Here is a 23,994-nt window from a genome sequence, read left to right as displayed (position 1 = left end):
TCACAGATGGCTGACCTGTTCTTTGTTCGTCATGAACATCGGTCCTACCTTCAGAGAAATGACGACACCAATTCGTTACATTTTGTCAATTCATAATGTTCCCATAAACAGAAACAATTTGTTTGTCAATATCTGCTGGTTGCTGACCTTTTGCATGAAGAAAACATATGACAGAGCACACTTCGCATTTGGTGGGATTCTGAATTGGCGCAGCCATTTTAAAGATGACCTACTCCAACCAGAAGGAACATTCAACTGCTGAACGACCGTGAGGAGAAAGCTAACGGTTCAGGGTTAACACCAGTGCTGCCAACTTGCTCGCCAAAACTCTTCTGTTCCTCTGGCGTACGGTGTATCTTTACTTTCCGAAATGCCCTTGTACATTTATGACGATGTATAATTATTTTTATGTTGTTACAATTCAATTGTTTTCCAATGAAAACAAGTTTGTTCTAGTTGATTTTAAATGTGACAACATATTCATTAATAATAAACAGATTTTAAGTAAATTGTTTCATGAAACAAAACCTGTTTCAATGGTAAATTTCTCAGAATCCTTTAACAATTAATATATAAACATGTAATATTTCATCAAAAACAAATTCCCTTTCTAATTATCTACAGCAGCAATAATTGCAGTCTCAAGTCTTTATGTTTTATACAATGAAAGGTGCCTAGTGCCCGTTGAATGCTGTAAAAGTTGCATTTGTTTGCATGATGATTATATTGTTCTCTCATCAGTTTTTTGAAATTCCTTCACCCAAGAAGATGAAGTTAATATTCCATAATTGAAGTAAATTTTCCAGAATTTTAATCAAGAACAACAGTCAACATGAGTAACTTAGATATAGGTATTTTTGATACAGTGAAGCAACTTAAATCATTTAATAAGGGCAAGGCCTCTTATATAGTTTGTGTATCTGTCAAGTTCCTTTCAGACTATGCTGCAATATACAACTGCCCACTTGTCAAAAGACCCATACCAAAAGATTGGAAAGTCACACCAATATCAAAGAAAGGAAATAGAACTAATCTGCTGAATTAGAGATCTATATCACCAATGTTGATTTGCAATAGGGTTTTGGAACATATACTATGTTCAAACATTATGAATTATCCCAAACAAAATGATTTATTGTCAAACAACACAGATTCAGAAAATATCATTCTTGCAAAAAACAACTAGCTCTTTATTCTTGAAAAGTAATGAGTATTATCAACAGGGCATGTCAAATTGATTCTATATTTTTAGATTTCCAGAAAGCTTTTGACACTATTCCTAACAAACAACTTCTAATCGAGTCACATGCCTATTGACTATCATCTCAGTTAGGCAACTGTATTTGTGATTTTCTGTCAGAAAGATCACTGTTCATAATAATCGACTGAAAGTCATCAAGTAAAACAAAAGTAATATCTGGCATTCTCCACAGAAGTATTATAGGCCCTCTGCTCATCCTTATCTACATAAATGATTTAGGAGACAGTTTGAGCACCTCTCTTAGAGTGTTTGCAGATGATTCTGTCATTTATGCTCTTATAAAATCAGATGATCAAAACAAATTACAAAATAATTTAGTCAAGATATCTGTATGGTGCAAAAAGTGTGAAGTCATTCACATGACCACTAAAAAAAATCTGCTAAATTTTGGTTGCATGATAAATCACACATATCTAGAGGCTGCAAATTCAACATTACATATAGGGAGTGCAATTGTGAATAACTTAAATTGGAACAATCGTATAGGTAATGTTGTGGGGAAAGCAAACCAAAGACTGTGATTTATTGGCAGAACACTTAGAAAATGCAACTAAAGAGACTGTTGACACTATGTTGGCTGCCTTTTACTGAAATATTGCTGCATGGTGTGGGATCCGCATTAGATGGCACTGACAGAAGACATTGTAGAAATTTAAAGAAGGGGAGCTCATTTTGTATTACTGCAAAATATGGGAGAAAGCACCATGGATATGATATGCAACTTGAGGTGGCAGTCATTAAAACAAAGGTATTTTTTGCTGTGGCAGTATCTTTTCATATAATTTCAATCACTAACATTCTCATCTGAATGCAAAAATATTTTGTTAGCACCTGCCTGCATAGGGAGAAATGATAATTGTAGTTACATAATATAAATCAGAGCTTGCACAGAATGATTGAAGTGCTAATTTTTCCTATGCTCTGTTCGAGACTGGAACAGTAGAGAAACAACTTGAAGGTGAGTCAATGAATCATCTGCCAGACACTTAACTGTAAACTGCAGAGTCATTATGTTAGTGTAGATATGGATGTAGATTTTATGAAATTTATGTTAACATATTTTATTATGGAGGTTCATTATTATTCCCAGTTCCATTACACAATGATATTAGTGCAAGTTGAAGAGACATCACAAATGTGTATACATGCAATGAAACTATTGTGTATCATGATGGGTACTAAAGAGACATATTGTGTACTTCTAATAGTGCCATGGATATGATACATTATACTGTCTGTCACATTATATTGCACACTAAAATTTTCTGTATCTTGTACCTTTTTATCCCTTTGCCCTTTTGGGGTGTGAGATGTAGTATCCTAAAACACATAGTAGATTATCCAGGTATTAAAACTTCCTGGCAGATTAAAACTGTGTGCCAGACTGAGACTTGAACTCAGGACCTTTGCCGTTCATGGGCAAGTGCTTTACCGATTGAGCTACCCGAGCACGACTGTTGACCCATCCTCACAGCTTCACTTCTGCCAGTATCTTATTTCCTATCTTCTAGACTTCACAGAAGCTCTCCTGCAGAACTAGCACTCCTGGAGTGCTAGTTTTGCAAGTTTCACAGGACAGCTTCTGTGAAGTTTGGAAAGTATGAGATGAGGTACTGGCAGAAGTGAAGCTGTGAGGACCTGTTGTGAGTCATGCTTGAGTAGCTCACCAGTAGAGCACTTACCCGCAAAAGGCAAGGGTCCCAGATTTGAATCTCAGCCCAGCACACACTTTTAATCTGCCAGGAAGTTTCATATTAGTGCACACTCAGCTGCAGAGTGAAAATTTCATTCTAGAAATATCCAAGAATTTATTATATGACATAGACTTAAATATGTCAAGTGAATTCAGATATGGATCTTGGTTTCTTCTAAATGATCATTGGCTTCACAACAGGTTTTATGTAGATCGTTTATGCCAAAGATGTTTCCTGCACCATTTAGCTACTGGAGTGAACTAGTGGGACTGCCACATATCAGTTTGAGATTTGCAACTGTGATGCCAAGACAGTATTTATTCTAGATTGTTCCTGGATGTGCGACCTTATGTTTCTAGTGTATTTGTATTTAGTGAGAAGTCTACATAGTGTACCATGTCTTAATTTTTGCCTTTCAAGAGCATCAAAGCAATCATTAAAATGACTGATTTTAGAGTATAATACATTGCCTAGAACACTCTTATTTTCAGCAATTTAGTACTGAGTAGACATTTTCATTTTCTAATATCCAGAAAAATCCACTATTTTTCTCATCAACTTTTCCAGTAACACAAGTATAAAAGTCTATTACTGCATCCACACAGGTGTCAGTACTGCCTGTATTGCTGAGGAGCGTTATCCAGGGTCACTGTCTTGAGATTTCAGCAAAGAACTGTTTGTTATTTCTCACAGTTTATTTTTTTCATTTGTGTCACCTAGTAAAAGTGAACCAACTCTACTCTATGCTGTCACAATTGCTCAAGGCGTGGTGGCTTCAGAGGAACAAAATCATCTATCGGAACCAAATTTACTGCCCAGTGATGGATAGTGTGAAGGAATGTCTAGCAGACAGCATTTTAGATGTAAAAATGGTATAACATGAGTAAACAGTGCAACAAAATCTGGCACTGATCATCCCCAGTGAAGACTAGAAGACAATGGAAGAACATATCTGGGCTCCATGTTGAGCATTTCCAGGCAGCTCCAAATTTAGCACGCTCCTGGGAGGTTGTGCAAAGCAAAAACAACTGCATTCAATAGGATAACTAAATGTATACTCTGAATATAATAGAGGAAAATGTTCCACATGGGAAAAATATATCTAAACACAGAGAAGATGTGACTTACCAAACGAAAGTGCTGGCAGGTTGATAGACACACAAACAAACACAAACATACACATTTGTGTCTGCTTGTGTCTGTGTATGTGTGGATGGATATGTGTGTGTATGCGAGTGTATACCTGTCCTTTTTTCCCCCTAAGGTAAGTCTTTCCGCTCCCGGGATTGGAATGACTCCTTACCATCTCCCTTAAAACCCACATCCTTTCGTCTTTCCCTCTCCTTCCCTCTTTCCTGATGAAGCAGCCGTTGGTTGCGAAAGCTAGAATTTTGTGTGTATGTTTGTGTTTGTTTGTGTGTCTATCAACCTGCCAGCGCTTTCGTTTGGTAAGTCACATCTTCTCTGTTTTTAGATAAATGTATACTCTGATACGGAGTTTTCACACCAATATTGTAATAACCACATGATTATTTAAGATTAGCACTTGAATTTTTCTTGTAGCAGGCCAGATACTATTAGAGGAACTGTTTACTAGAACATTTGTTGAATTTTTGCAGCTTTATTGTGAATCTTGATTTGTGCCAAAGACAACAAGTGTAGAGAAATAGAAAACCCCTAGTGAAACATTTACATCTATTAACTTATTTGTTCTATAAAAAATTATGTAGAAAAATAACAACTCATATACAGTTATAAGCAGTTGAATTGGAGATAGCTGCTGTGTTGTAGAGAGGGAGAAATGGTCGGGGGAGGGGAGGTCTCCTGTCATCATGGCAGGTGGCATAGTTCAGTATGTTACATACCTGTTGCTGCAACACTCAGGTGCCAGATAGGCAAGATGTCTTGTCTGACAAAGGTGACTGCTGTGAAATAAAATACAAGATACTGTTTTTGTTTATTTTACTTGACTTTTTATTCAAAATATAGGTTCCTTATGAGTCAATACACAACTAGAAGCACTGTAAAAATTACTTGAAACAATTCTGATAATGAGCCACTGAAATTTCTTACAGCCTTCTGGGTACCTGGAATTGTGTCAAAATGCTCCTTTCACTGCCATATTCAGTTCAGGCACTTTTGAGCATTTTCCTCAACTCGAATTTTCAGTTGTGCTCCTGGATGTGGATAATCTTCAGTGCTCCCTCCCTGATTACAAAACTTTGCATACCACTTAAAAATATCTTCACAACTCATTATTTCACTACCATGAAGAGTTTGATTAATTTCAAAAGTGTCTGTGGCACTTTTACCCAGTTCAAAACAGTGTAGTGTTCTACAATATTATAAAAAGAATAGACTGCTACTTACCATAAAGATGACATGTTGAGGTGCAGACAGGCACAATGGAATGACTGTTACACATTGAGCTTTTAGCCAAAGCTTTCTTCCAAAAGGGGAAAACACACACATTCACACAAGCAAGCACACCTCACTCACAAATGACTAATATCTCCAGCCAGAGTGTGACTGTGTGGTGTTGACAGAAATAGCAATCTGGAGTATGGCAGAGAATGGGGAGAGAGAGCAGAATATGGGTGGGGAAAGAGAAGTCAATGTAGCCTGGCAGAGTGTGCAGGGACTAGATGGTGGCTAGACAAGGCTGTCACGTGCAGTGTTGGGAGGATGTAGGAGGAGGAGGAGGAGGGGGGGATGGGGAGTGGGAAAGGAGAGGGGTAGAGAAGGGTAAAAGACTAGTAGGTGCATTGGCATAGAGCCATGCACGATGAGAGTGAGAAGACTCGAATTGGGAGAAGGTGATAGGATGGAAGGGTGGAAACTGTTGGTTGGAGGGTTTTGGGACAGTAGATTAGCAAAGGTTGAGGCTATGATGATTTTGGCAATGGAGAATGTGTAATAAGGATAATTCCCATCTGCAGCGTTCAGAAAAGATGTTGGTGGAGTAGGGATCCAGATGATCCGGGTTGTGAAGCAGCCATTGAACTCAAGCATGTTATGTTCAGCTGCATGCTATGCAAGGATTATCCACTTTGCCCTTGGCCACAGTTTGGTCGTGGGGATTAATCCTGTTGGACAGCCAGTTGGTAATCGTCCCAATATAAAAAAGCTGTTCTGTCTCTCATGACCTCAATCATGATGGGACATTAAACACAGTCTTCCTTCCTTTCTTTCATAAAAAGCTGTGCAATGATTGCAGCAGAGCTGGTATATAACATGACTGCTTTCACAGGTGGCCCAGCCTCTGGTGGGATAGGTTAAGCATGTAACAGAACTGGAATAGGAAGTGGTGGGTGGGTAGATGTGGTACTCTTGCACCTGGTCTTACATAGGGATATGATCCCTGTGCCAAGGGGTTTGGATTTGGAGTGGCATAGGGATGTCATGGAGGTTGGGTGGGCAAAGGAAAACCACTTTAGGAGCTATGAGAAGTATATTTGGTAGGACATCTGTAATTCAAGGGCATGATCATAGATAACCATGGCCCTGATGAAGGATGTTGTGCAGTTTTTCCAGTACGGGGTCGCACTGATTCTTGCTGGGTGGTAGGAGGATTGGGGATGTGTGGGGATATGACACAGGAAATTTGCAGATTAGGTCTGGGGGTAGTGGTTGTCTCTGAAGGACTTTGTGTGGCCTCCAGCATACTGGGCAAGGGAGTTCTTGCCACTGCAGATATACCGTCCCAAAGTGGTCAGGTTGTATGGGAGAAGTGGATAGGAGAGAAGGTGTTGAGGTTGTAAAAGAATGAGGATAGGATGTCATGGCCCATATTCTTGCCATGGATTTGTTCTCATGTTGCTCCATTGCTCGTATCATGACTGTAGTACAGGACATACTGTTAAGTTCAGTTATTACAAGCAGTCTATGATGCCAGTGCTCTTAAATTAAAATGGAAAGTAGTCTCAATATTGCAGTAGTTAATTCATGCTTCCATTCACAGATGGCATTAACAGTAATGCAAAAATAAAATCAGTCACCTTTCCTGTGGGATGGCCATGTAAAAGAGCATTTTATCACAAGTAGATCATGACTGCCCATCTCATGGAACATTATATCTGCAAGGTGTTGGGCTTTTTAAGTGGCACTGCTGCATGGTTCTAATGTGAGAACATCAATTTAAAGATACTCAGAGCCATCAGACTAAATAGCCAAGAACAACAAACAAAAATTCTTGCTGCAAGGTATTCAAGATGTTGCCCAACTTATGGACCATTGTTGTTTATGGGGCACAGAAATTTGCATGAGTGCAAGACCACTGCCATTGAACACTATAATCATAGAAAAAATTTGTCTAGAATCAATGTAAAGAAATAACTGATGTATTCTCTGGGATCTGTCATCATTTATCAGAACCAAATGAGACAGGTAATTACTGACCAATTATATACATCTGTTTGCTTTCCTGCAGCATTTGTAGGTAACCTGTAACTTCGGCAAGATGATGAATCTTCCTATAATTCCCAAATAATGAATTATATGTTGATTAAGTAATGCTCCATGGACATGAGGGTGTTTGTGAGGCCACCAGGTCACATGCACTCTGTCCTATTGGCTGTATCTAGGAGGCCACTGAGCAAGATGTGCAAGCCTTATGCCCATCTCTAAACTACATGGTGGTTTAGTACCTGTGGGTCAAGACAGCACCCCCTTCCGATGGTGTCCCTGCCATGAGGCATTACCACTGTCATTAGGGCAGAATGGGATGCTTCACACTACTAGGTGGATGTCTGATTGAGTTTCCAGTGAATAGACTAGTGCAGGTCATTACTAATTTTAACATCACTTGTTTTCTAAATTTTTAGTCAATGTAATGATTAATCTGAAGTTGTATCCAAGCAAGTTTTGAGATTCATTGTACCATTTAGAAGATAAATCATGCATCTACTCATAACAATGAAGGTTCCACTGGTACAATTTCATTCTGTATTATAATATGGAATCAGATTTCCATGTAAATATGTACAGAAATGACATTTTCTAATAATTTTACTATTTATTCTGTAGACTTTGATCAACATACCAATGTCTTATAACATTATTTGTTTCCAGATTCTGACGACATTACCTTTGACACACCTATTCTACTAAGTGGCAGTACATTTTATCATCTACAAATTGAAACTGAGGAAAGGTATGTAACAACATCTGAAATAATGTTATGTGTGTGGTGAAATTATAAAGTAATTGTCGCTCTTTGAGAAGTAATAAAAGTAAAGGATGACAATTATTGAACTGTATGAAATAAAATCATCAAAACTTCTGAATGGTTTGCATTACGATGTTCAGACTGCACGGTTGGCTGCAGTGCATGATGGAGATTAGTATGCGCTTGTGCATGTGCCTTATTGTTGTCGGCCATTTGCATGTAAAGATATCATGGTACAGCGTGCATGAGCATATAGTGCTTGTGAAGGCCTACTATGCAAGCAACCACAGCTCAACTGTGGCTCAAAGGAAGTTTGCAACGGAGGTCAAGCTGATGTCAACCAGTCGAAGTGTGCTCATAGTCAAGAACGGATAGTGTTCATGATAACAGTGTTGGCAATGTTGGTTGTCCAAAAAGGGTGAAAATTCCAGAAAACATTGAGCAAAGATATGCTGTGTTTCAAACCTGCCACAGGAAATCGATCAGACTAGCTGCACAACAGGTGGGAGTCTACCAGAGGACACTGTGACAAATTTTTGTTGAAGACCTGCATCTCTTCCCATACAAAATTCAAGCCCATCAGACATTAAACCCCAGGGCCATGGAACAGCAGTTGTGTTTGTTTGCCCAGCACTATTGCCCACAGAACTGACAAACAGGACGTTGATGTGAGTATGATTTGGTTTAGTGACAAAGCCCACTTTCATTTGGATGGATTCATTGGCGCATTTGGGGGACCGAGAATCTTCATTTTACAAGCAAGAAGTCTCTTCACTGTCAACAGATGACTGTGTGGTGTGCAAAGTCCAGTCAGGGAACAATCGATGCGATATTCCTTGATAGTAAGGTGACTACTGAAAGGTACGTAAAGGTTTTGGAAGATGATTTCATCCCCATTATCGAAAGTGACCCTGATTTCAACAAGATGTGGTTCATGCAAGACAGAGCTCAACCCCATTGAAGCAGGAGAGTGTTTGATGTCCTGGAGGAGCACTTTTAGGATTGCATTCTGGCTCTGGGTTACCCAGAGGCCACTGAACGGGCCTTGATTGGCCACCATATTCTCCGGATCTGAACACATGCAACTACTTTTTGGTGGGCTATATTAAAGACAAGGTGTACAGCAATAACCCCAAAACCATTGCTGAGCTGGAGACAGCCATTTAGGAGATCATCAACAGCAACAATGCTCCGACACTTCAGTGGGTCATGCAAAATTTCGCTATTCGTCTGCTCCACATCATCACTAATAATGGCAAGCACATCAAACATGTCATAACCTAAATCCAAATACCTGTAGTGATGTACATAGTCTTCATGGGCTTGCCGCCAGATCACATTGTGCAAATTCCACAATATTTCCTCGGAGAAACTGTCCAACATCGTCAGGTGGTTCAACTTTGCTGGTGGCTAGTTATGACTGACGGTATCTGCACATCAATGCCCCATTTCTAGAACATGTGTGCAAAGACTACACAGGCGTGGAAATCATGAATGTGCAATGATTTGCAGATAGGTGGTGCCATACTCAAATGCCCTCTGCCGAAAATCGCAGAGCGGCTCTCCTGCTCGTGCGCTGTATGCTGTGTTAACTAACAATGTGGCCAGCCATTACTCACTATAGACCACACTAGACGAATGTTATGATGGTTCTATTATCAAAAAAATCTTGATTTTTGCATCATGATTTATGAGCAGCCAATGCACTGTTCCAGGCTGATGAAGGGTTCCAGGCTGTGTCAGTTGAAATCTCGCATCCCTGTTGATGAGATTATCAGCTGTACGGATATGTATTTCTTCCTTAAAGATGCAATCCCAAAAAGATGATGCGAGGAATAAAACTTCCGTCTTTTCATAACTCATGTGATGTCCTGTATTCAGTGTTCCACAATTGCCGACTTTTCTGGTTGACAAAGGCGTGAATAACGCTGATGTTCATCGTAGTGTTCTTGCACAGTGCGACATGTCTGGCCTATATATGCCGCCCTACATTGACAAGGAATCTTGTACACACCACATTTCCTCAGGCCAAGGTCATTCTTAACCAAACCCAACAGGTTTCTCAGTTTTGCATATGGTTGAAAAACACACTTAAAGCCATATCTTTCGAGGACTGTTCCTATTCTTGATGACATGGCATCAAAATATGGCAAAAAGGCCAAAGTGGTGGATATCGTCATATCTTCATTCTGCTCCACAGATTGAACTCGCTTGGACCTGAATGCATTATATACCTGTCTCTCAGAATAACCATTTTATCCCTGGCATCATCTTTCTGGTTCAAAATGGTTCAAATGGCTCTGAGCACTATGGGACTTAACATCTATGGTCATCAGTCCCCTAGAACTTAGAACTACTTAAACCTAACTAACCTAAGGACAGCACACAACACCCAGCCATCACGAGGCAGAGAAAATCCCTGACCCCGCCGGGAATCGAACCCGGGCGTGGGAAGCGAGAACGCTACCCCACGACCACGAGATGCAGGCCATCTCTCTGGGATTGTGTCTTTAAGGAAGCAATAAATATTCGTACTGCCGATAATCTCATGAACAGGGGTGCGGGATTTCAACTGAGCACAGTCTGGAATGCTGCATTGGCTGCTATAAAATCACGACATGAAAATCAAGATTTTTCGATAACAGAACCATCATAACATTGGTTTAGTATGGTCTTTAGTGAGTAATGTCTGGCTGCGTTGTTAGTTAATGCAGCATACAGCACGCACGCAGGAGAGCCACTCTGTGATTTTCAGCAGAGGGCGTTTGAATATAGCACCATCTATCTGCAAATCATTGCGCATGCATGATTTCTGTGCCTGCACGTTCTTCGTGTGCATGTTCTAGAAATGGTGTGTTGATGTGCGGATACCGTCAGTTGTACCTAGCCACCAGCAAGGTTGAACCACCTAAAGATGTCTGACAGTTGCTCCAAGGAAATTGTGGAACTTGCACAATGTTTTCTGGCAGCAAACCCATGAAGACTATTTACAATATATCCACTGGAAAAGCTTGAAGAGTCATCTGTAGCAATGTTTACATGTTGAATAAAATGTGTGCATGCCATAGTTTGTAATTGATTTATGTTTTGTTTTTTTATCATATAGTTCAATAATTGTCACCCTGTATAAGTTCTCAAGGCACATATGAAATTTGCACTTTTTCTTAGCTACATATTCAGAATTTAGTGTGATATGACTGGTCAAAGGAAACAGAGTGTGAAGTTTAATGAATCATGAATAGAAAGGAGCCATGTACAGAGGTCAAAAATAAATATGAAGGTTTAACATCATTGTACAGAAACAAGCTATGCAGGGGGCATCATAATTAATAGCATACAAGAATATAATTAAAAGTACACAATACTAGAAGCAAAAAATTCTTAGTAAACATAGGTCTGCAAATGGGCTGTTTGAGAGATAATTGCAACTTTATGTCTACCAGCCACTATTGATGTGATTCTGTGTAAACTGGGAACGCTAGTCAATGGTGCAGTCTTTGTTTACATTTTTGAGATGTGGAGTTGTAAACAGAATGGATACAGCTGTGCAGCACACAGTCAGAATTCTACTCATGTCAGTTGTTTGCGGAGCATGAACTCTGTTGTATGAGTGCTGATGGTAACATGGAACATTATACACACATCAAAAAAAAGTTTTCCATCACCTCGGTTCCGAGAGTTCTGGAACCTGTACAGAAAATTGGAAGAGAGATCAACATAAACGTCATTTCTGTCCTTTTTATTGCTCATTAAAACTTCACATTGCATATTGGACCACTATACAGCGAGACCTTCAGAGGTGATGGTCCAGATTGCTGTACACACTGGTACCTCTAATACCCAGTAGCATGTCCTCTTGCATTGATACATGCCTGTATTTGTCATGGCATACTATCCACAAGTTCATCAAGGCACTGTTGATCCAGATTGCCCCACTCCTCAACAGCGATTCGGCGTAGATCCCTCAGAGTTGTTGGTGGGTCATGTCATCCATAAACAGCCCTTTTAAATCTATCCCAGGCATGTACAATAGGGTTCATGTTTGGAGAACATGCTGGCCACTCTAGTAGAGGCCGTTATTCTGAAGGAAGTCATTCACAAGGTGTGCACAATGGAGGCACAAATTGTCATCTATGAAGACGAGCGCCTTGCCAATATGCTACTGATATGGTTGCACTATCGGTCGGAGGATGGCATTCACATATATTGTACAGCTGTTACGGCGCCTTTCGTGACCACCAGCGGCATACTTTGGCCCCACATAATGCCCCCCCAAACCAGCAGGGAACCTCTACCTTGCTACACTTGCTGGACAGAGTGTCTAAGGCATTTAGCCTGAACGGGTTGCCTCAAAACTTGCAGGAGAGCTTCTGTAAAGTTTGGAAGGTAGGAGTCGAAGTACTGGCAGAAGTAAAGCTGTGAGGACGGGGTGTGAGTTGTGCTCAGGTAGCTCAGTTGGTAGAGCACTTGCCCGCAGAAGGCAAAGGTCCCGAGTTCGAGTGTCAGTCCGGCACACAGTTTTAATCTGCCAGAAAGTTCCTTATCAGCGCACACTCCGCTGCAGAGTGAAAATTTCATTCAGGTATTGAAGGGTTTTATGCTGGCGTTGAATTAATAACAACAGTGCAACACATCTGAACATGAGGTTCTCATGAAAAGTGATCATCCAAGAACACATTTACCAGTTATGAAGTCAGTCTTCTGCTATGAAATATTACTTCACATTTGATAATAGTAATAGATAATGTGTGCACCACTTTTTTGTGATGAACAAAGCTCCAATAATAAAGTGGAAAAAGCAGATATTTTCCTCTGGGTAGAAACCAATGTTTCATTTATAAAGTTGAATGTAGCATGTATAAGGCAAAGTTAATGGAACTTGTAATGTTGTACAAGTCAAATTATCCATGCTGCCAGGCTGACAAACTGGCAAATGCTGAAGGACATAATTTGATCAGGCTTCCACCATATCAAGCTCATTTAAATCTGACTGAGACTACATGGGCCTATGTGAATAGTAATGTGGCAAAAAATAACAAGAAGTTTACACTCAGTGAGCCTGAAATGCTGACAAAAGAAGCCATAGCAAATGTTACATTACAGGACTAGTCTTGAGTTGTCAGAAATACCAAGAAGGTAGTCGAGGAGACAGATTAATGAAGGACTGTGGCGAGTTTTGAGTAAATGTAACTTGTCTTGTTGCCATGTTAAAATCTGCTTCTTTTGCCAAAACACAGCAGAGTTTACAAAAATTCATGTCACTATCATTCTAATGCCATTGAAATTGTGACAGAATCCTGAAACAGTATAATATTAAACTAGCAACTGAGGGCAAGACAGGTCAATAGTTTATGAAAAAGCTTATTCTCAGCATAAAAAAGCAACATGTAACTTCTTCATTTATATTATTGTAAAATTCACAGCAATTCTCATTTCACCAGCTATTGATGGTCCTTAAAAATTACATTACTTCAGTGAAAAAAATTGTAGTTGGTTAAATGTCGTGGTAGATAACAACAGTTCCTCATATTAATTATATGGCAAAATACTCTCCTCTTTGCGTGCTGTCATTTGCCACGATAGCAAGACTGGAGACAAATTGCAATACCCACAGCACCAAAAGCAAACTCATAGTTGTAGTAACACTGTTCACGTTTACGTCGCGCTTCACTTAGCGTAGACCAGGACTGTGTCCTAGGCATGCCCGATGTTAACTGACTGGGCACGGCCCATGCTGCCTGAGTTGTTGTTGTTGTTACGCCGGCAGAGGTCGCATCCGAATTCTCGCGTGCCCTCTGGTGGATGGGACTCTACTTGTGGCAACTACCGTCCGTGACGCGCCGTGCCGATGTGCGTCTCCCGCGATCTTTCCGGTGGCTACTGCAAGAGTGATCATTATTTTTCACTGAAAACTTTAAGAATTTCTTGCAGTAGTTTATCTACCATCAAAAAATAACAATTACTATGATCATTAGTGATATGATACACAGTTCATCATGAAGCTGACAACTTAATCCATAAGATGTGTGAGAAGCAGAGATTACTACTGAATAATTTCTTTAATATCATTTGAGAAAGATCACAGATCAGCCAGCTTGTGTGACTTGCTGTTCATGCAGTCAAGTGAGCCTGCCGGGTTCTGTGCCAAGTAAGCCTGACATTATCATCTCCTGCTGATGCACTCAGCCCATGCTGGCAACTATGCTTCCGTCCACTTGCTCTGTACTGAACTGTCAGAAGTTGTAACTATTTTAAGTACACTATAGGCTCCAACCCACATCCTGTGCATGAGTTTCCACTGAATATGTGGTTAGGGGTACTAGGTGATCATCTTAGTGGTCTGTATGTGATACAAACAAATTCAGTGGGAGTTACCTTCAGTTACTGTGGCATCATCTGGCAGGATTGCTTAGAGCAACACCGGAGGATGTGGTACATGCATGATGGAGCTCTGGCACATTTTGCTGCTATGATGAGATGACATCTAACACAGCAATATGGCAAAAGATGGATAGGGCAAGAAGGACCTGTACCACAGTCTCCAAGATCACCTGATCTGATTCCCATGGATTTCTGTGTTTGGGGCAACCTTAAAGGTGCTTTTCTCTATGAGTACAGTCATGTAACTGTTGTCATGTCCATTCAGAACATGTGCGCTTCTACCATAGTATATCTAATAACATTTCTTAATTTTGTGCAGTATTATTACCTTTTCCTAACTGAGATGACATTTACACAGAATTAAGTCAGTAACCACAAAGTCTCAGTTATCTCGCAAACCACAAAGGCACAGTTAATCTCTCAAACAGTTCATTTATGGATCTATGTTTTCTGAGACTTCTTGCTTCTAGTATCATGTACTTTCAATTGTATGTATTTAAGCCATTAATTCTAAAACACTACTCTTTGAAGAAATATCTGACGTTGTTTTCGGTTGCAGAGAAGGGGTGAGTTAGGGAATTCACATATGATTATTTGGCCATTGAACTGATAACTATTCAGGTCATGACAAAATTAAACCATTTAAGGAGTTAGTGAGTGTAAAATCAGTTCATTTGATTATCACTGAAACAAATGCTCATACATAGAGCCATAAAATTATTAAGGCTCTTGAAGTCTTGAGGCTGCAGTGAAATAGTACATTTAACAGTCATTCAGATTGCTGTGTTTGTTTCTTTCCACATTTCCAAACTCACCACAATGCTCAGACTTGGCTCAGCAAATGTTTGTAATTGAGTTTCTTGAGGTGCGAAGTTTGAGCAGTTATTCAGTTTTTTAAATGTGAAACGCATTAAATCTATTGAAATTCATCGAAAATTGATAGAAAAAATGTTCAGAAGTGATATAGGTCACTTATAGCTGGTGCATTCACAGTGATGAAAGAAATGAAAACCTTCAAACACTGACAACACAGTCACTAATGTTGGACAGATCATGCAAGATCAGAGAATCAGTGTGCTGAACTTTGCATATTGGTATGTGAGATTTCTCAAAGGGTCATTCATATGATTAACTGAAAATATAGACTTCTGTGTGGGCATAATGGCAACATACAGGCTCTCCGCACAAACTTTTTGCATTTGATTACTATGGTATCAAAACCTGAGACCAAACAGCAGTCACATGAGTTGTGACATTTATTTGTGCACAAACTGCAAAAGTTCAAGCAAATACAGCCAAGAGATTCTGAAGTAGAGAGGAGACATCCTGAGAAAGTTCATAAATCTTCTCCACACAAACATTCACATTCACATTGCTCATCAAAAACGTCACTCTCTAATAACAACTCCTACTTGTTTCGAAAATGAAAAGAACATTTGGTTGGGAGGTGTTTCAGCAATTATGACAAATCAAAATGCTCCTCGACTGGAGGCAACAAGCTGGTATGACAAGAACACACAAAAATTGCCCTAGCTCCTGCACAAATGTATCAACCAAAATGGCAATGCCGTAGGAAAATAGACATATGCTTAAGCTTTAACATAACTATTGAAAATATAAGAATGTTTCAGTCAGTCTGAGAACATCTTAGAGATGGTTAACTAACACCAGTGGTAAGCACTACAAGAAATATATTGTACATGACACAAATACAGACATTCAAAATTTTGAGAATGGTCATTCCAAGACCAATTAAGAAACTCATTACTTCCTTCAGTATGTGCTCCTCAAAATAAACATGATAACCAAAATTGGAAGGATTCAGCCTTATGTGTCAGTGGCAGTTTATCAATAGTCGTTCTTCCCATGCATGATCCATAACAGGTGGAGGGAGGAAACCGACAGTGGCACAGTATGTATCATCTGACACGTTAACAGGATTGTAAAGTATGGCTCTAATAGTATAAACAATGTTGCTTTGCTGTAGAAGAGAGCCAAGATTGTTCAAACCACAAATTTGTGTGTCAGGGTGAGAGTTTTTCAGCTGATAGTATGAAAAAGCTTGCTACAGTGTATCCATACTTTTCTCATTGTTCTGTCTCACAGCCAATGTTTTCTTTTTCATTAATTCAATCAGTGGTTCCCATAATGAAGGAGGACATGCAGTCAAATAGAGTAAGTCGAATATATTAACAACAGAGAAGTGTGAGGATGGTTTGATAAATTTGATAAAAAATGTTTGTTTCACTCTACTTCTCAAGGTAGTCTCCTTAGAGGGATATGCACCTAGTCCAGCAATCCTCCAGCTTTTTCAACCCAATGGGAAAATGATGAAAATTTCTTCCCAGCAAGGCTAAGTTTCAAGTTAGGGAAAAAGAAGAAGTCACTTTGGGCTAAATCTGGTGAATAAGGTGGATTAGGAACCAATTCAAAACCAAATTTGTGCATTTACACCATTGTTATTGCCAATATGCGGAATGGCACATATTCTAGTGAAAGAGCACTTTTTTATATGCCAGCCTTGGTCTTTTTTCAGCCAAGGCAAGTTTAAAATGATCCAACAATGAAGTACAATAGGGTACAGTTATGGTTCTGCCTTTTTAAAAATAATGTATGAGGATTATTCATTGGGAGTCCCAAAAGACAGTTGCCATCACCTTATCATCTGAGAAAATCATCTGTACCTTCCTCAGTGCACTTTCACCAGCCTTTGTCCATTGTTTTGACTTCTATTTTGACTTTTGTGTTTAATAATGGATCCAGGTTTCCTCAGTAGGAATAAATTGGTGCAAAAAGTCTTGTAGATCGTGATTAAATACGGAGAATATTATGCACTTGCTCAGTTGACACGCCAACAGTCTCAGCAGTGTTGCATTACCATATCATGAATTTTGTGAATGGTTTCCTTTGTGGTGACATCAACTGGACAGCCAGAGTACACTTCACCTTCAGTGCTTGTATGACCACTTTTAAATTCATTAACCTAGAAGTAAATCGTTTTCAGTGATTGTTCAGAGCCTGCATGAACTTTCAGTCCTGTTTTGATTTGTGCATCAGTCCAACACTTCAAATGAAAAAGCTTAATAACAGCACAAAACTCAGTTTTTTCCATTTTCAATTGCAGTTGGCACACTGACCAATTCAGTTGTCTCTCAGTAATAAACTGTGTACTGTACATTGTTGAAATTCTTTATAAATTTCCTTGTAACAGTTAAACTTACCAACCATGAAGGCACAACAAAAATGTTTCATCTTTCATGGAAATTTACCAGGCTTATCAAACCACCCTTGTAGCTGCTAGAAACTAAATCTGGACATTATCTTGACAATAAACTCTACACTGCAGACTAAATTTAACAAATAAAAATTAGCAGGAAAACTGCTAAATTGAAAAAAAAGTTTATATCTCCTGAATAGCCGCAACCCTGTCCCAAATACTGTTTCTGCATTGTTGCCTAGCTCTTGAAATCTCCCCAAATGATCTGACCATCACATTACCCACCTCATTTGCAACTTGTACTTCCACTAATGACCTCTATATGTGGTCAGATTTTGACAGTCCATAGCCCTCACTAACCTAATCCTTCAAAGCCTTGTATACTGTGAGTCCAAAATATTTTGAGACTGTATTAATAAAAAACAGGGAAATGTTAGGATGGTGGTGTTAATGCTTCTGAAGTTCTACCTATCCCCCCCCCCCCCCCCACCCCCACCCCATGCCAAATGCACTGCACATTCATACAAACTTGTGAAACTTAGGGAAGTCTTCCTTTGGAATGTTGCCCTCCAAGGAATCTGCCACACTCAAATTATTCTGGGGACCAAGAGCTGGCTGAAACCCAAAAAAGAAAGCTCTGAAATATTTAGTGAGTTGTCGAACACATAATGGGAAGACAGATTAGACACCATAGGATGTGGAGTGTTCACTGCAGCTGACAAAAATATTGTCTCTAATGAAGTCAATTTCAAATGTGACCATTACAAAAAAATGGTTCAAATGGCTCTGAGCACTATGGGACTTAACATCTATGGTCCTCAGTCCCCTAGAACTTAGAACTACTTTTTTAAACCTAACTAACCTAAGGACAGCACACAACACCCAGTCATCATGAGGCAGAGAAAATCCCTGACCCTACCGGGAATCGAACCCGGGCGCGGGAAGTGAGAACGCTACTGCACGACCACGAGCTGCGGACGACCATTGCATTATCTGGGTTTGGGCAGATCTAGTTGAAATCAAGTTAATTGTTGGATGTTTTTACCAGCCACCCGATTCCACCACAATGCTTTTTGGATTCATTCAAGAAATGTATATGCTCGGTAAGGCGGAAATACTGAGCATGCAATATTAATTTGAGGTGAATTTAACCTAGCAAGTTTAGTCTGGGAAATCTATGGATTCACTGCAGGGACTACAGACAGTCTTGTGAAGTGCTTTTGAATATGTTTTCCAAAAGCTGTTTTGAGCAGCCAGTCCGACACATGATATGGAAATATTTTGAGCTTGTAGATATAAGAAGGCATATGTCAACATGGTGATAATGAGTACAAAAGTTAATAACCCAGTCAAGAAGGATAGGTGAGTATTTTTTCTAGAAAGAGAAGATAAGCAGTTGCTAGCATCCTATTTAGACAGTGAATGGACATCATTTAGTTCCAGTATGATGGAAGCAGAGGAATTATGGGCAAAGCTAAAAAGATTGTAAATCACACTCCAGAGAGGTATGTGCCGAGTAAGTGGACTAAGAAAGGAAAATAATCACCATGATTAATAACAAAATCTGAAAAACACTGAGGGAACAAAGACTGTTGCATTCTCAGTTCAACAGAGAATGCACAAATAACGGCAAGCAAAAGTTAGTAAAGATTCATGCGTCCATAAAAATATCCTTATAAAAACATACAAGAACTACCACCGTCATGCATCACCTGAAAAAACTCTGGTCATATTTAAAATTGCTAAGCAGATTGAAGGCTTCTATCCACTCACTCATTGACCAGTCTGGTGTGGCAATCAAAGATAGAAAAAGGAAAGCTACAGTTTTAAATTTCATGTTTAAGAAACTATTCACAAGGAGGATTATACAAATACACTGTCATCTGAACATCATACAGACTCTCATGTGGAGGGCATAATAATAGACATTCTTGGAATAGAGAAGCAACTGAAAGAGTTGAAAATAAATAAGTTGCCAGGTCCGGATGGGATCCCAATTCAGGTATTATGAAGAATACTCTACAGCAGTGGCCCCTTATTTACCTTGTATTTATCATGAATCTCACCCAGGACATAGTTCCAAGTCACTGGAAAAAAAGTACAGGAGACTCCTGTCTATAAGAAAGATAAAAGAACTGATCTGCAAAATTACAGACCAATACCCTTAATATGACCTTTCTGCAGAGTTCTTGGACATATTCTCAGTTTGAATATAATAAAGTTCCTTGAGGTGGAAAAGCCTTTTTCCTCAAATCAGCACAGTTTTAGTAAGCATCTCTTGTATGAACTCAGCTTGCTCATGATATTCAATTCCATATTCTTATACTTCCAAAAAACATTTGACATGCTGCCCCACTGTAGACAATAGGTTTCCAGATATGTGGATAGTTTGAAGACCTCTTAAGTAACAGGACTGAATATGTTGTCCTGATGGCAAGTGTTTATCAGACACAAGTGTATTGTCACGAGTGCCCCAGGAAAGTATGATAGGACCAGTATTATACATAAATGATCTGATGAACAGGGTGAGCAGAAATCTGCAGCTGTTTGCTGGTGATGCTGTACTATATGGGAAGATGTCAGCCTTGATAGCCTGTAGGCACATACAACATGACTTAAACAAAATATCTAGTTGGTGTGATGATGATTGGTAACTAGTTCTAAGCATAGAAAAATGTAAGTTAATGCAGATGAGTAGGAAACACAATTTCACAATGTTCAAATACAGCATTAATACTGTGCTACTTGACACAGTCAAGTTGATCAAATATCTACGTGTAACAATGCATGGTGATGTGAAATGGAACAAGCATGCAAGGATTGTAGTGGGGAACACAAATGGTTGACTTCAGTTTATTGGAGCAGTCTTAGGAAATTGTGGTTCATCTGTAAAAGAGATCACATATAGAAAAATAGTGTGACCCATTCTTGAATACTATTGAGAAAACTTAGAGAACTGACATTTGAAGCTGACTGTAGGGCAGCCGTACTGCCGCCTACATACATTTCATATAAGGACCACATAGATAAGGTACAAGAAAGTAGGGCTCATATGGAGACATATAGATAAGCATTTTTTCCTTGCTCTGTTTGCTAGTAGAACAGGAGAAGAAATGACTACCATGCACCATACAGTGGTTTGCAGAGTATTTATGTACGAGGGCTATCCACAAAGTACATTACGTTTTCATTTGTGTCCATTAGGGGCGGGGCTAGTGCGGCCATCTTTGTGTCATGGCATTCCACCGCTCAGTCGGCATCCTGCCGTGCTAGTGAGAGGTTCGTGCTGTACTCCGTTGAGTTACTGTGACAGTTTGAAATGTCAGCGTTAATTGAAAATGCCACGAAGTGTGAAATGCGTGCTGTAATAAGGTTTCTGACTGCAAAAAACTGTACACCGATAGAAATCTATTGGCAGCTTTGTGAAGTGTATGGGGGCAACATAATCACTGAAGGTGGAGTGCGTCAATGGGTCATAAAATTTAAAAATGGCCGAATTAACGTTTACGACGAAGAGCGAAGTGGAAGACCCAGCATAGTGACTGCCGAAATTGTCGGAAAAGTCGATGCCACGGTCCGTGAAAACCGTAATTGCACAATAACGGAACTCTCTATGAGTTTTCCACAAATTTCACGAAGTTTGTTGCACTAAATCATTACCGAAAAGCTTGGTTACCACAAGTTTTGTGCAAGATGGATACCAAAAATCTTGACAGAGACTCACAAAAATCAGCGAATGGGTGCAGCGTTAACGTTTTTGGACGCTTACGAAAAAGATGGCGACTCATACTCAATCTCATCGTTACTGGTGACGAAACATGGGTTAAGCAGTGGGGGCACACAAATTCCCCCCAAAAACCCAATAAATGCATGCAGACAATGTCGGCAAGGAAGGTGATGGCAACTGCCTTTTGGGACAGCAAAGGTGTGATTTTTGTGGATTTCCTGGAAAGAGGCACTACAATAAGCTCTCAAAGGTATTGTCAAACTCTGCACAACCTCAGAAGATCAATACAAAACAAGCGCAGGGGAAAGTTGGGCTCAAAGATCTTGCTGATTCACGACAACGCCCGGGCCCACACGGCAAATGCCACTCGTGAAGTTCTTGAATCTTTTAAGTGGGAATTGTTTACTCATCCGCCGTACAGTCCTGACCTGGCACCGACGACTTCCACTTATTCCCAGCGATGAAGAAGTGGTTGGCTATGCAGCGTTTTGATGATGATGCACAGCTTCAAGAAGAGGTAACCACGTGGTTGAAGGCGCAGGCGGCCGAATTTTACGACGAAGGAATTTCCAAGCTCGTCCATCGCTACGATAAGTGCCTTAATTTAAATGGCAACTATGTAGAGAAGTAGTATTTAAGTGTGGCTTTCATCTGTATATAATTTTAAAAAATTCCAATACTTTATTTATTTTTAATTCCAAAACATAATGTACTTTGTGGATAGCCCTCTTATATATATGAGCGAGGTTTCTACGGCAGCCGCAGCCTCTTGCATTCCAATCTTCATCGTTCAAGGTCATTCCAGTCTCCTTCATTATGATCTCTCGCCACCATTGCTTGGTTGACGTCGTCTTTCCAGCATCTCGCAGGTCTACCGCGCTTTCTTTTTTCATGTGGAGTCCATTGCCATACCCATTTTGGCTATCTTGTGTCTGGCATACGCTGTAATTGACCATACCAGAGTATGCGCTTCCTTTCTATGTAGTCTAGGATTGGGCTTTTGACATTCATAACCTCTCTGATCCTATCATTTCTAATATGGTCAAGTCTGGAGTATCCACAACTCCATCTCCAGAAATCCATCTCGACAGCCAGCAGGCAATCTTTCTGCCTCTGAGTTAGTTCCCAGAACTCTGCACCATATGTTTTGATACTTTCAATAATTGTGTGGTAGATCGTATGTTTTGTTCTGCACGTTATGTTTTTTTCCAGCGAATACCATTTAGTTGCTTTATGGGTCGCTTGCCCTGGCCTATTTTATTGTTTACATCATCCATACTTCTACCATTGGACGACAGTGTCACTCCCAAGTACTTAAAATTATGACACCCTTTAACAGTATCAGAACCGAGCTGTAAGTCGTTAATAGTATTTTCTTCTACTTTCAGAAATTCTGTTTTAGATACGTTTATGACAAGACCCCATTTTTCATATTCTTCTTTTAATTTGTGGAGAATGTAATTTGCAACTTCCTCATCTCCAGCTACTAACAGTTGGTCATCAGCAAAAAATAGAGTGAACAAGATCTCGTCATCTATAGGGACAGCCATTCCTCCGCATTTACTTTTCCATGATTTTAGTGCCTCCTCTAGGTAGATCTTAAAGAGTGTAGGGGCAAGTGTGCATCCCTGGCGTAGTCCCTTTGTCACCTCAAACTCTTGAGATAGTTGATTTCTCACTTTAACCATTGTCGTACAATCTTGGTAGAGGAGTCTGAAGGCTTTCACATAGCTCAGTGACACACCATTATCAATTAGACTTGTCCATAGCTTGTTCTGTGGAACTGTGTCATAAGCTTTTTGGAGGTCTACAAAGACAAGGTGGGTTGTAAGGCTCCTTGCTGTCCTTTTCTCCACTAGTTTTTGAGGGTAAATACTCCATCAGTACAGTAGCGACCAGATCTGAATCCACTTTGTTCTCCAGATTCAGTTATTTCTTTTTCTATCCTCTTTTTAAGGATACGGCCATAGACTCTCACCATGGATGGCATCACACTAATACCACAATAGTTTGCACAATTCCTCCTGTTGCCCTTCTTAAATATTGATGTAATTGTTGCCTTTTTCAACTCCTTTGGAGCTTTCACCTCTAAGGCATTTGTCAAAAATCACTGCCAATATCTCAAAGAGTTTTGACAGTGCTGCTTTAACCAGGCGACTTTCTGCTTTTCATTGATTAATTGCATTTTGGATGTGCTTTGGGGTTATCGGTGGTATTTTATCATTACTGATTTCAATGCCTGGTGGGTTCTCAGTGAATGCAGCTCTATTCTCAGTTAGTAGTCCTTGGTAGTGTTGTACCCATTCCTGCATGCTAATGAGGTTTATATTTGCTTTATCTTTATTCTGTGTTCTCATTGTTTTTAATACCTACCAGGCTTTATTTGCTCGTGTATTCCCCCATGCTTTTTTCTATCTCTTCACCAGTTTTCTGCCAGGCTTCGATTTGTGCCTTAATTATTGTTTTCTGTGCATCTTTTCTCCACTCTCTGTATTCCAGCCAATCATTGTCTGATCTTGAGTTCAACCATTTATTATAAGCTTTCTT

The 23,994-nt window shown here is 39.7% G+C and overlaps 1 pseudogene; it reads left to right on the top strand.

Moving 5' to 3' along the window:
- Window positions 1-23,994, top strand: part of LOC124594029 — a 352,828-nt pseudogene that overhangs the window by 256,638 nt on the left and 72,196 nt on the right.

Source organism: Schistocerca americana, chromosome 2 (assembly GCF_021461395.2).
Source record: "Schistocerca americana isolate TAMUIC-IGC-003095 chromosome 2, iqSchAmer2.1, whole genome shotgun sequence".
Taxonomy (NCBI): domain Eukaryota; kingdom Metazoa; phylum Arthropoda; class Insecta; order Orthoptera; family Acrididae; genus Schistocerca; species Schistocerca americana.
Note: the sequence above shows the minus strand (reverse complement) of the source record. Positions and strands in the feature narration are given on the sequence as shown.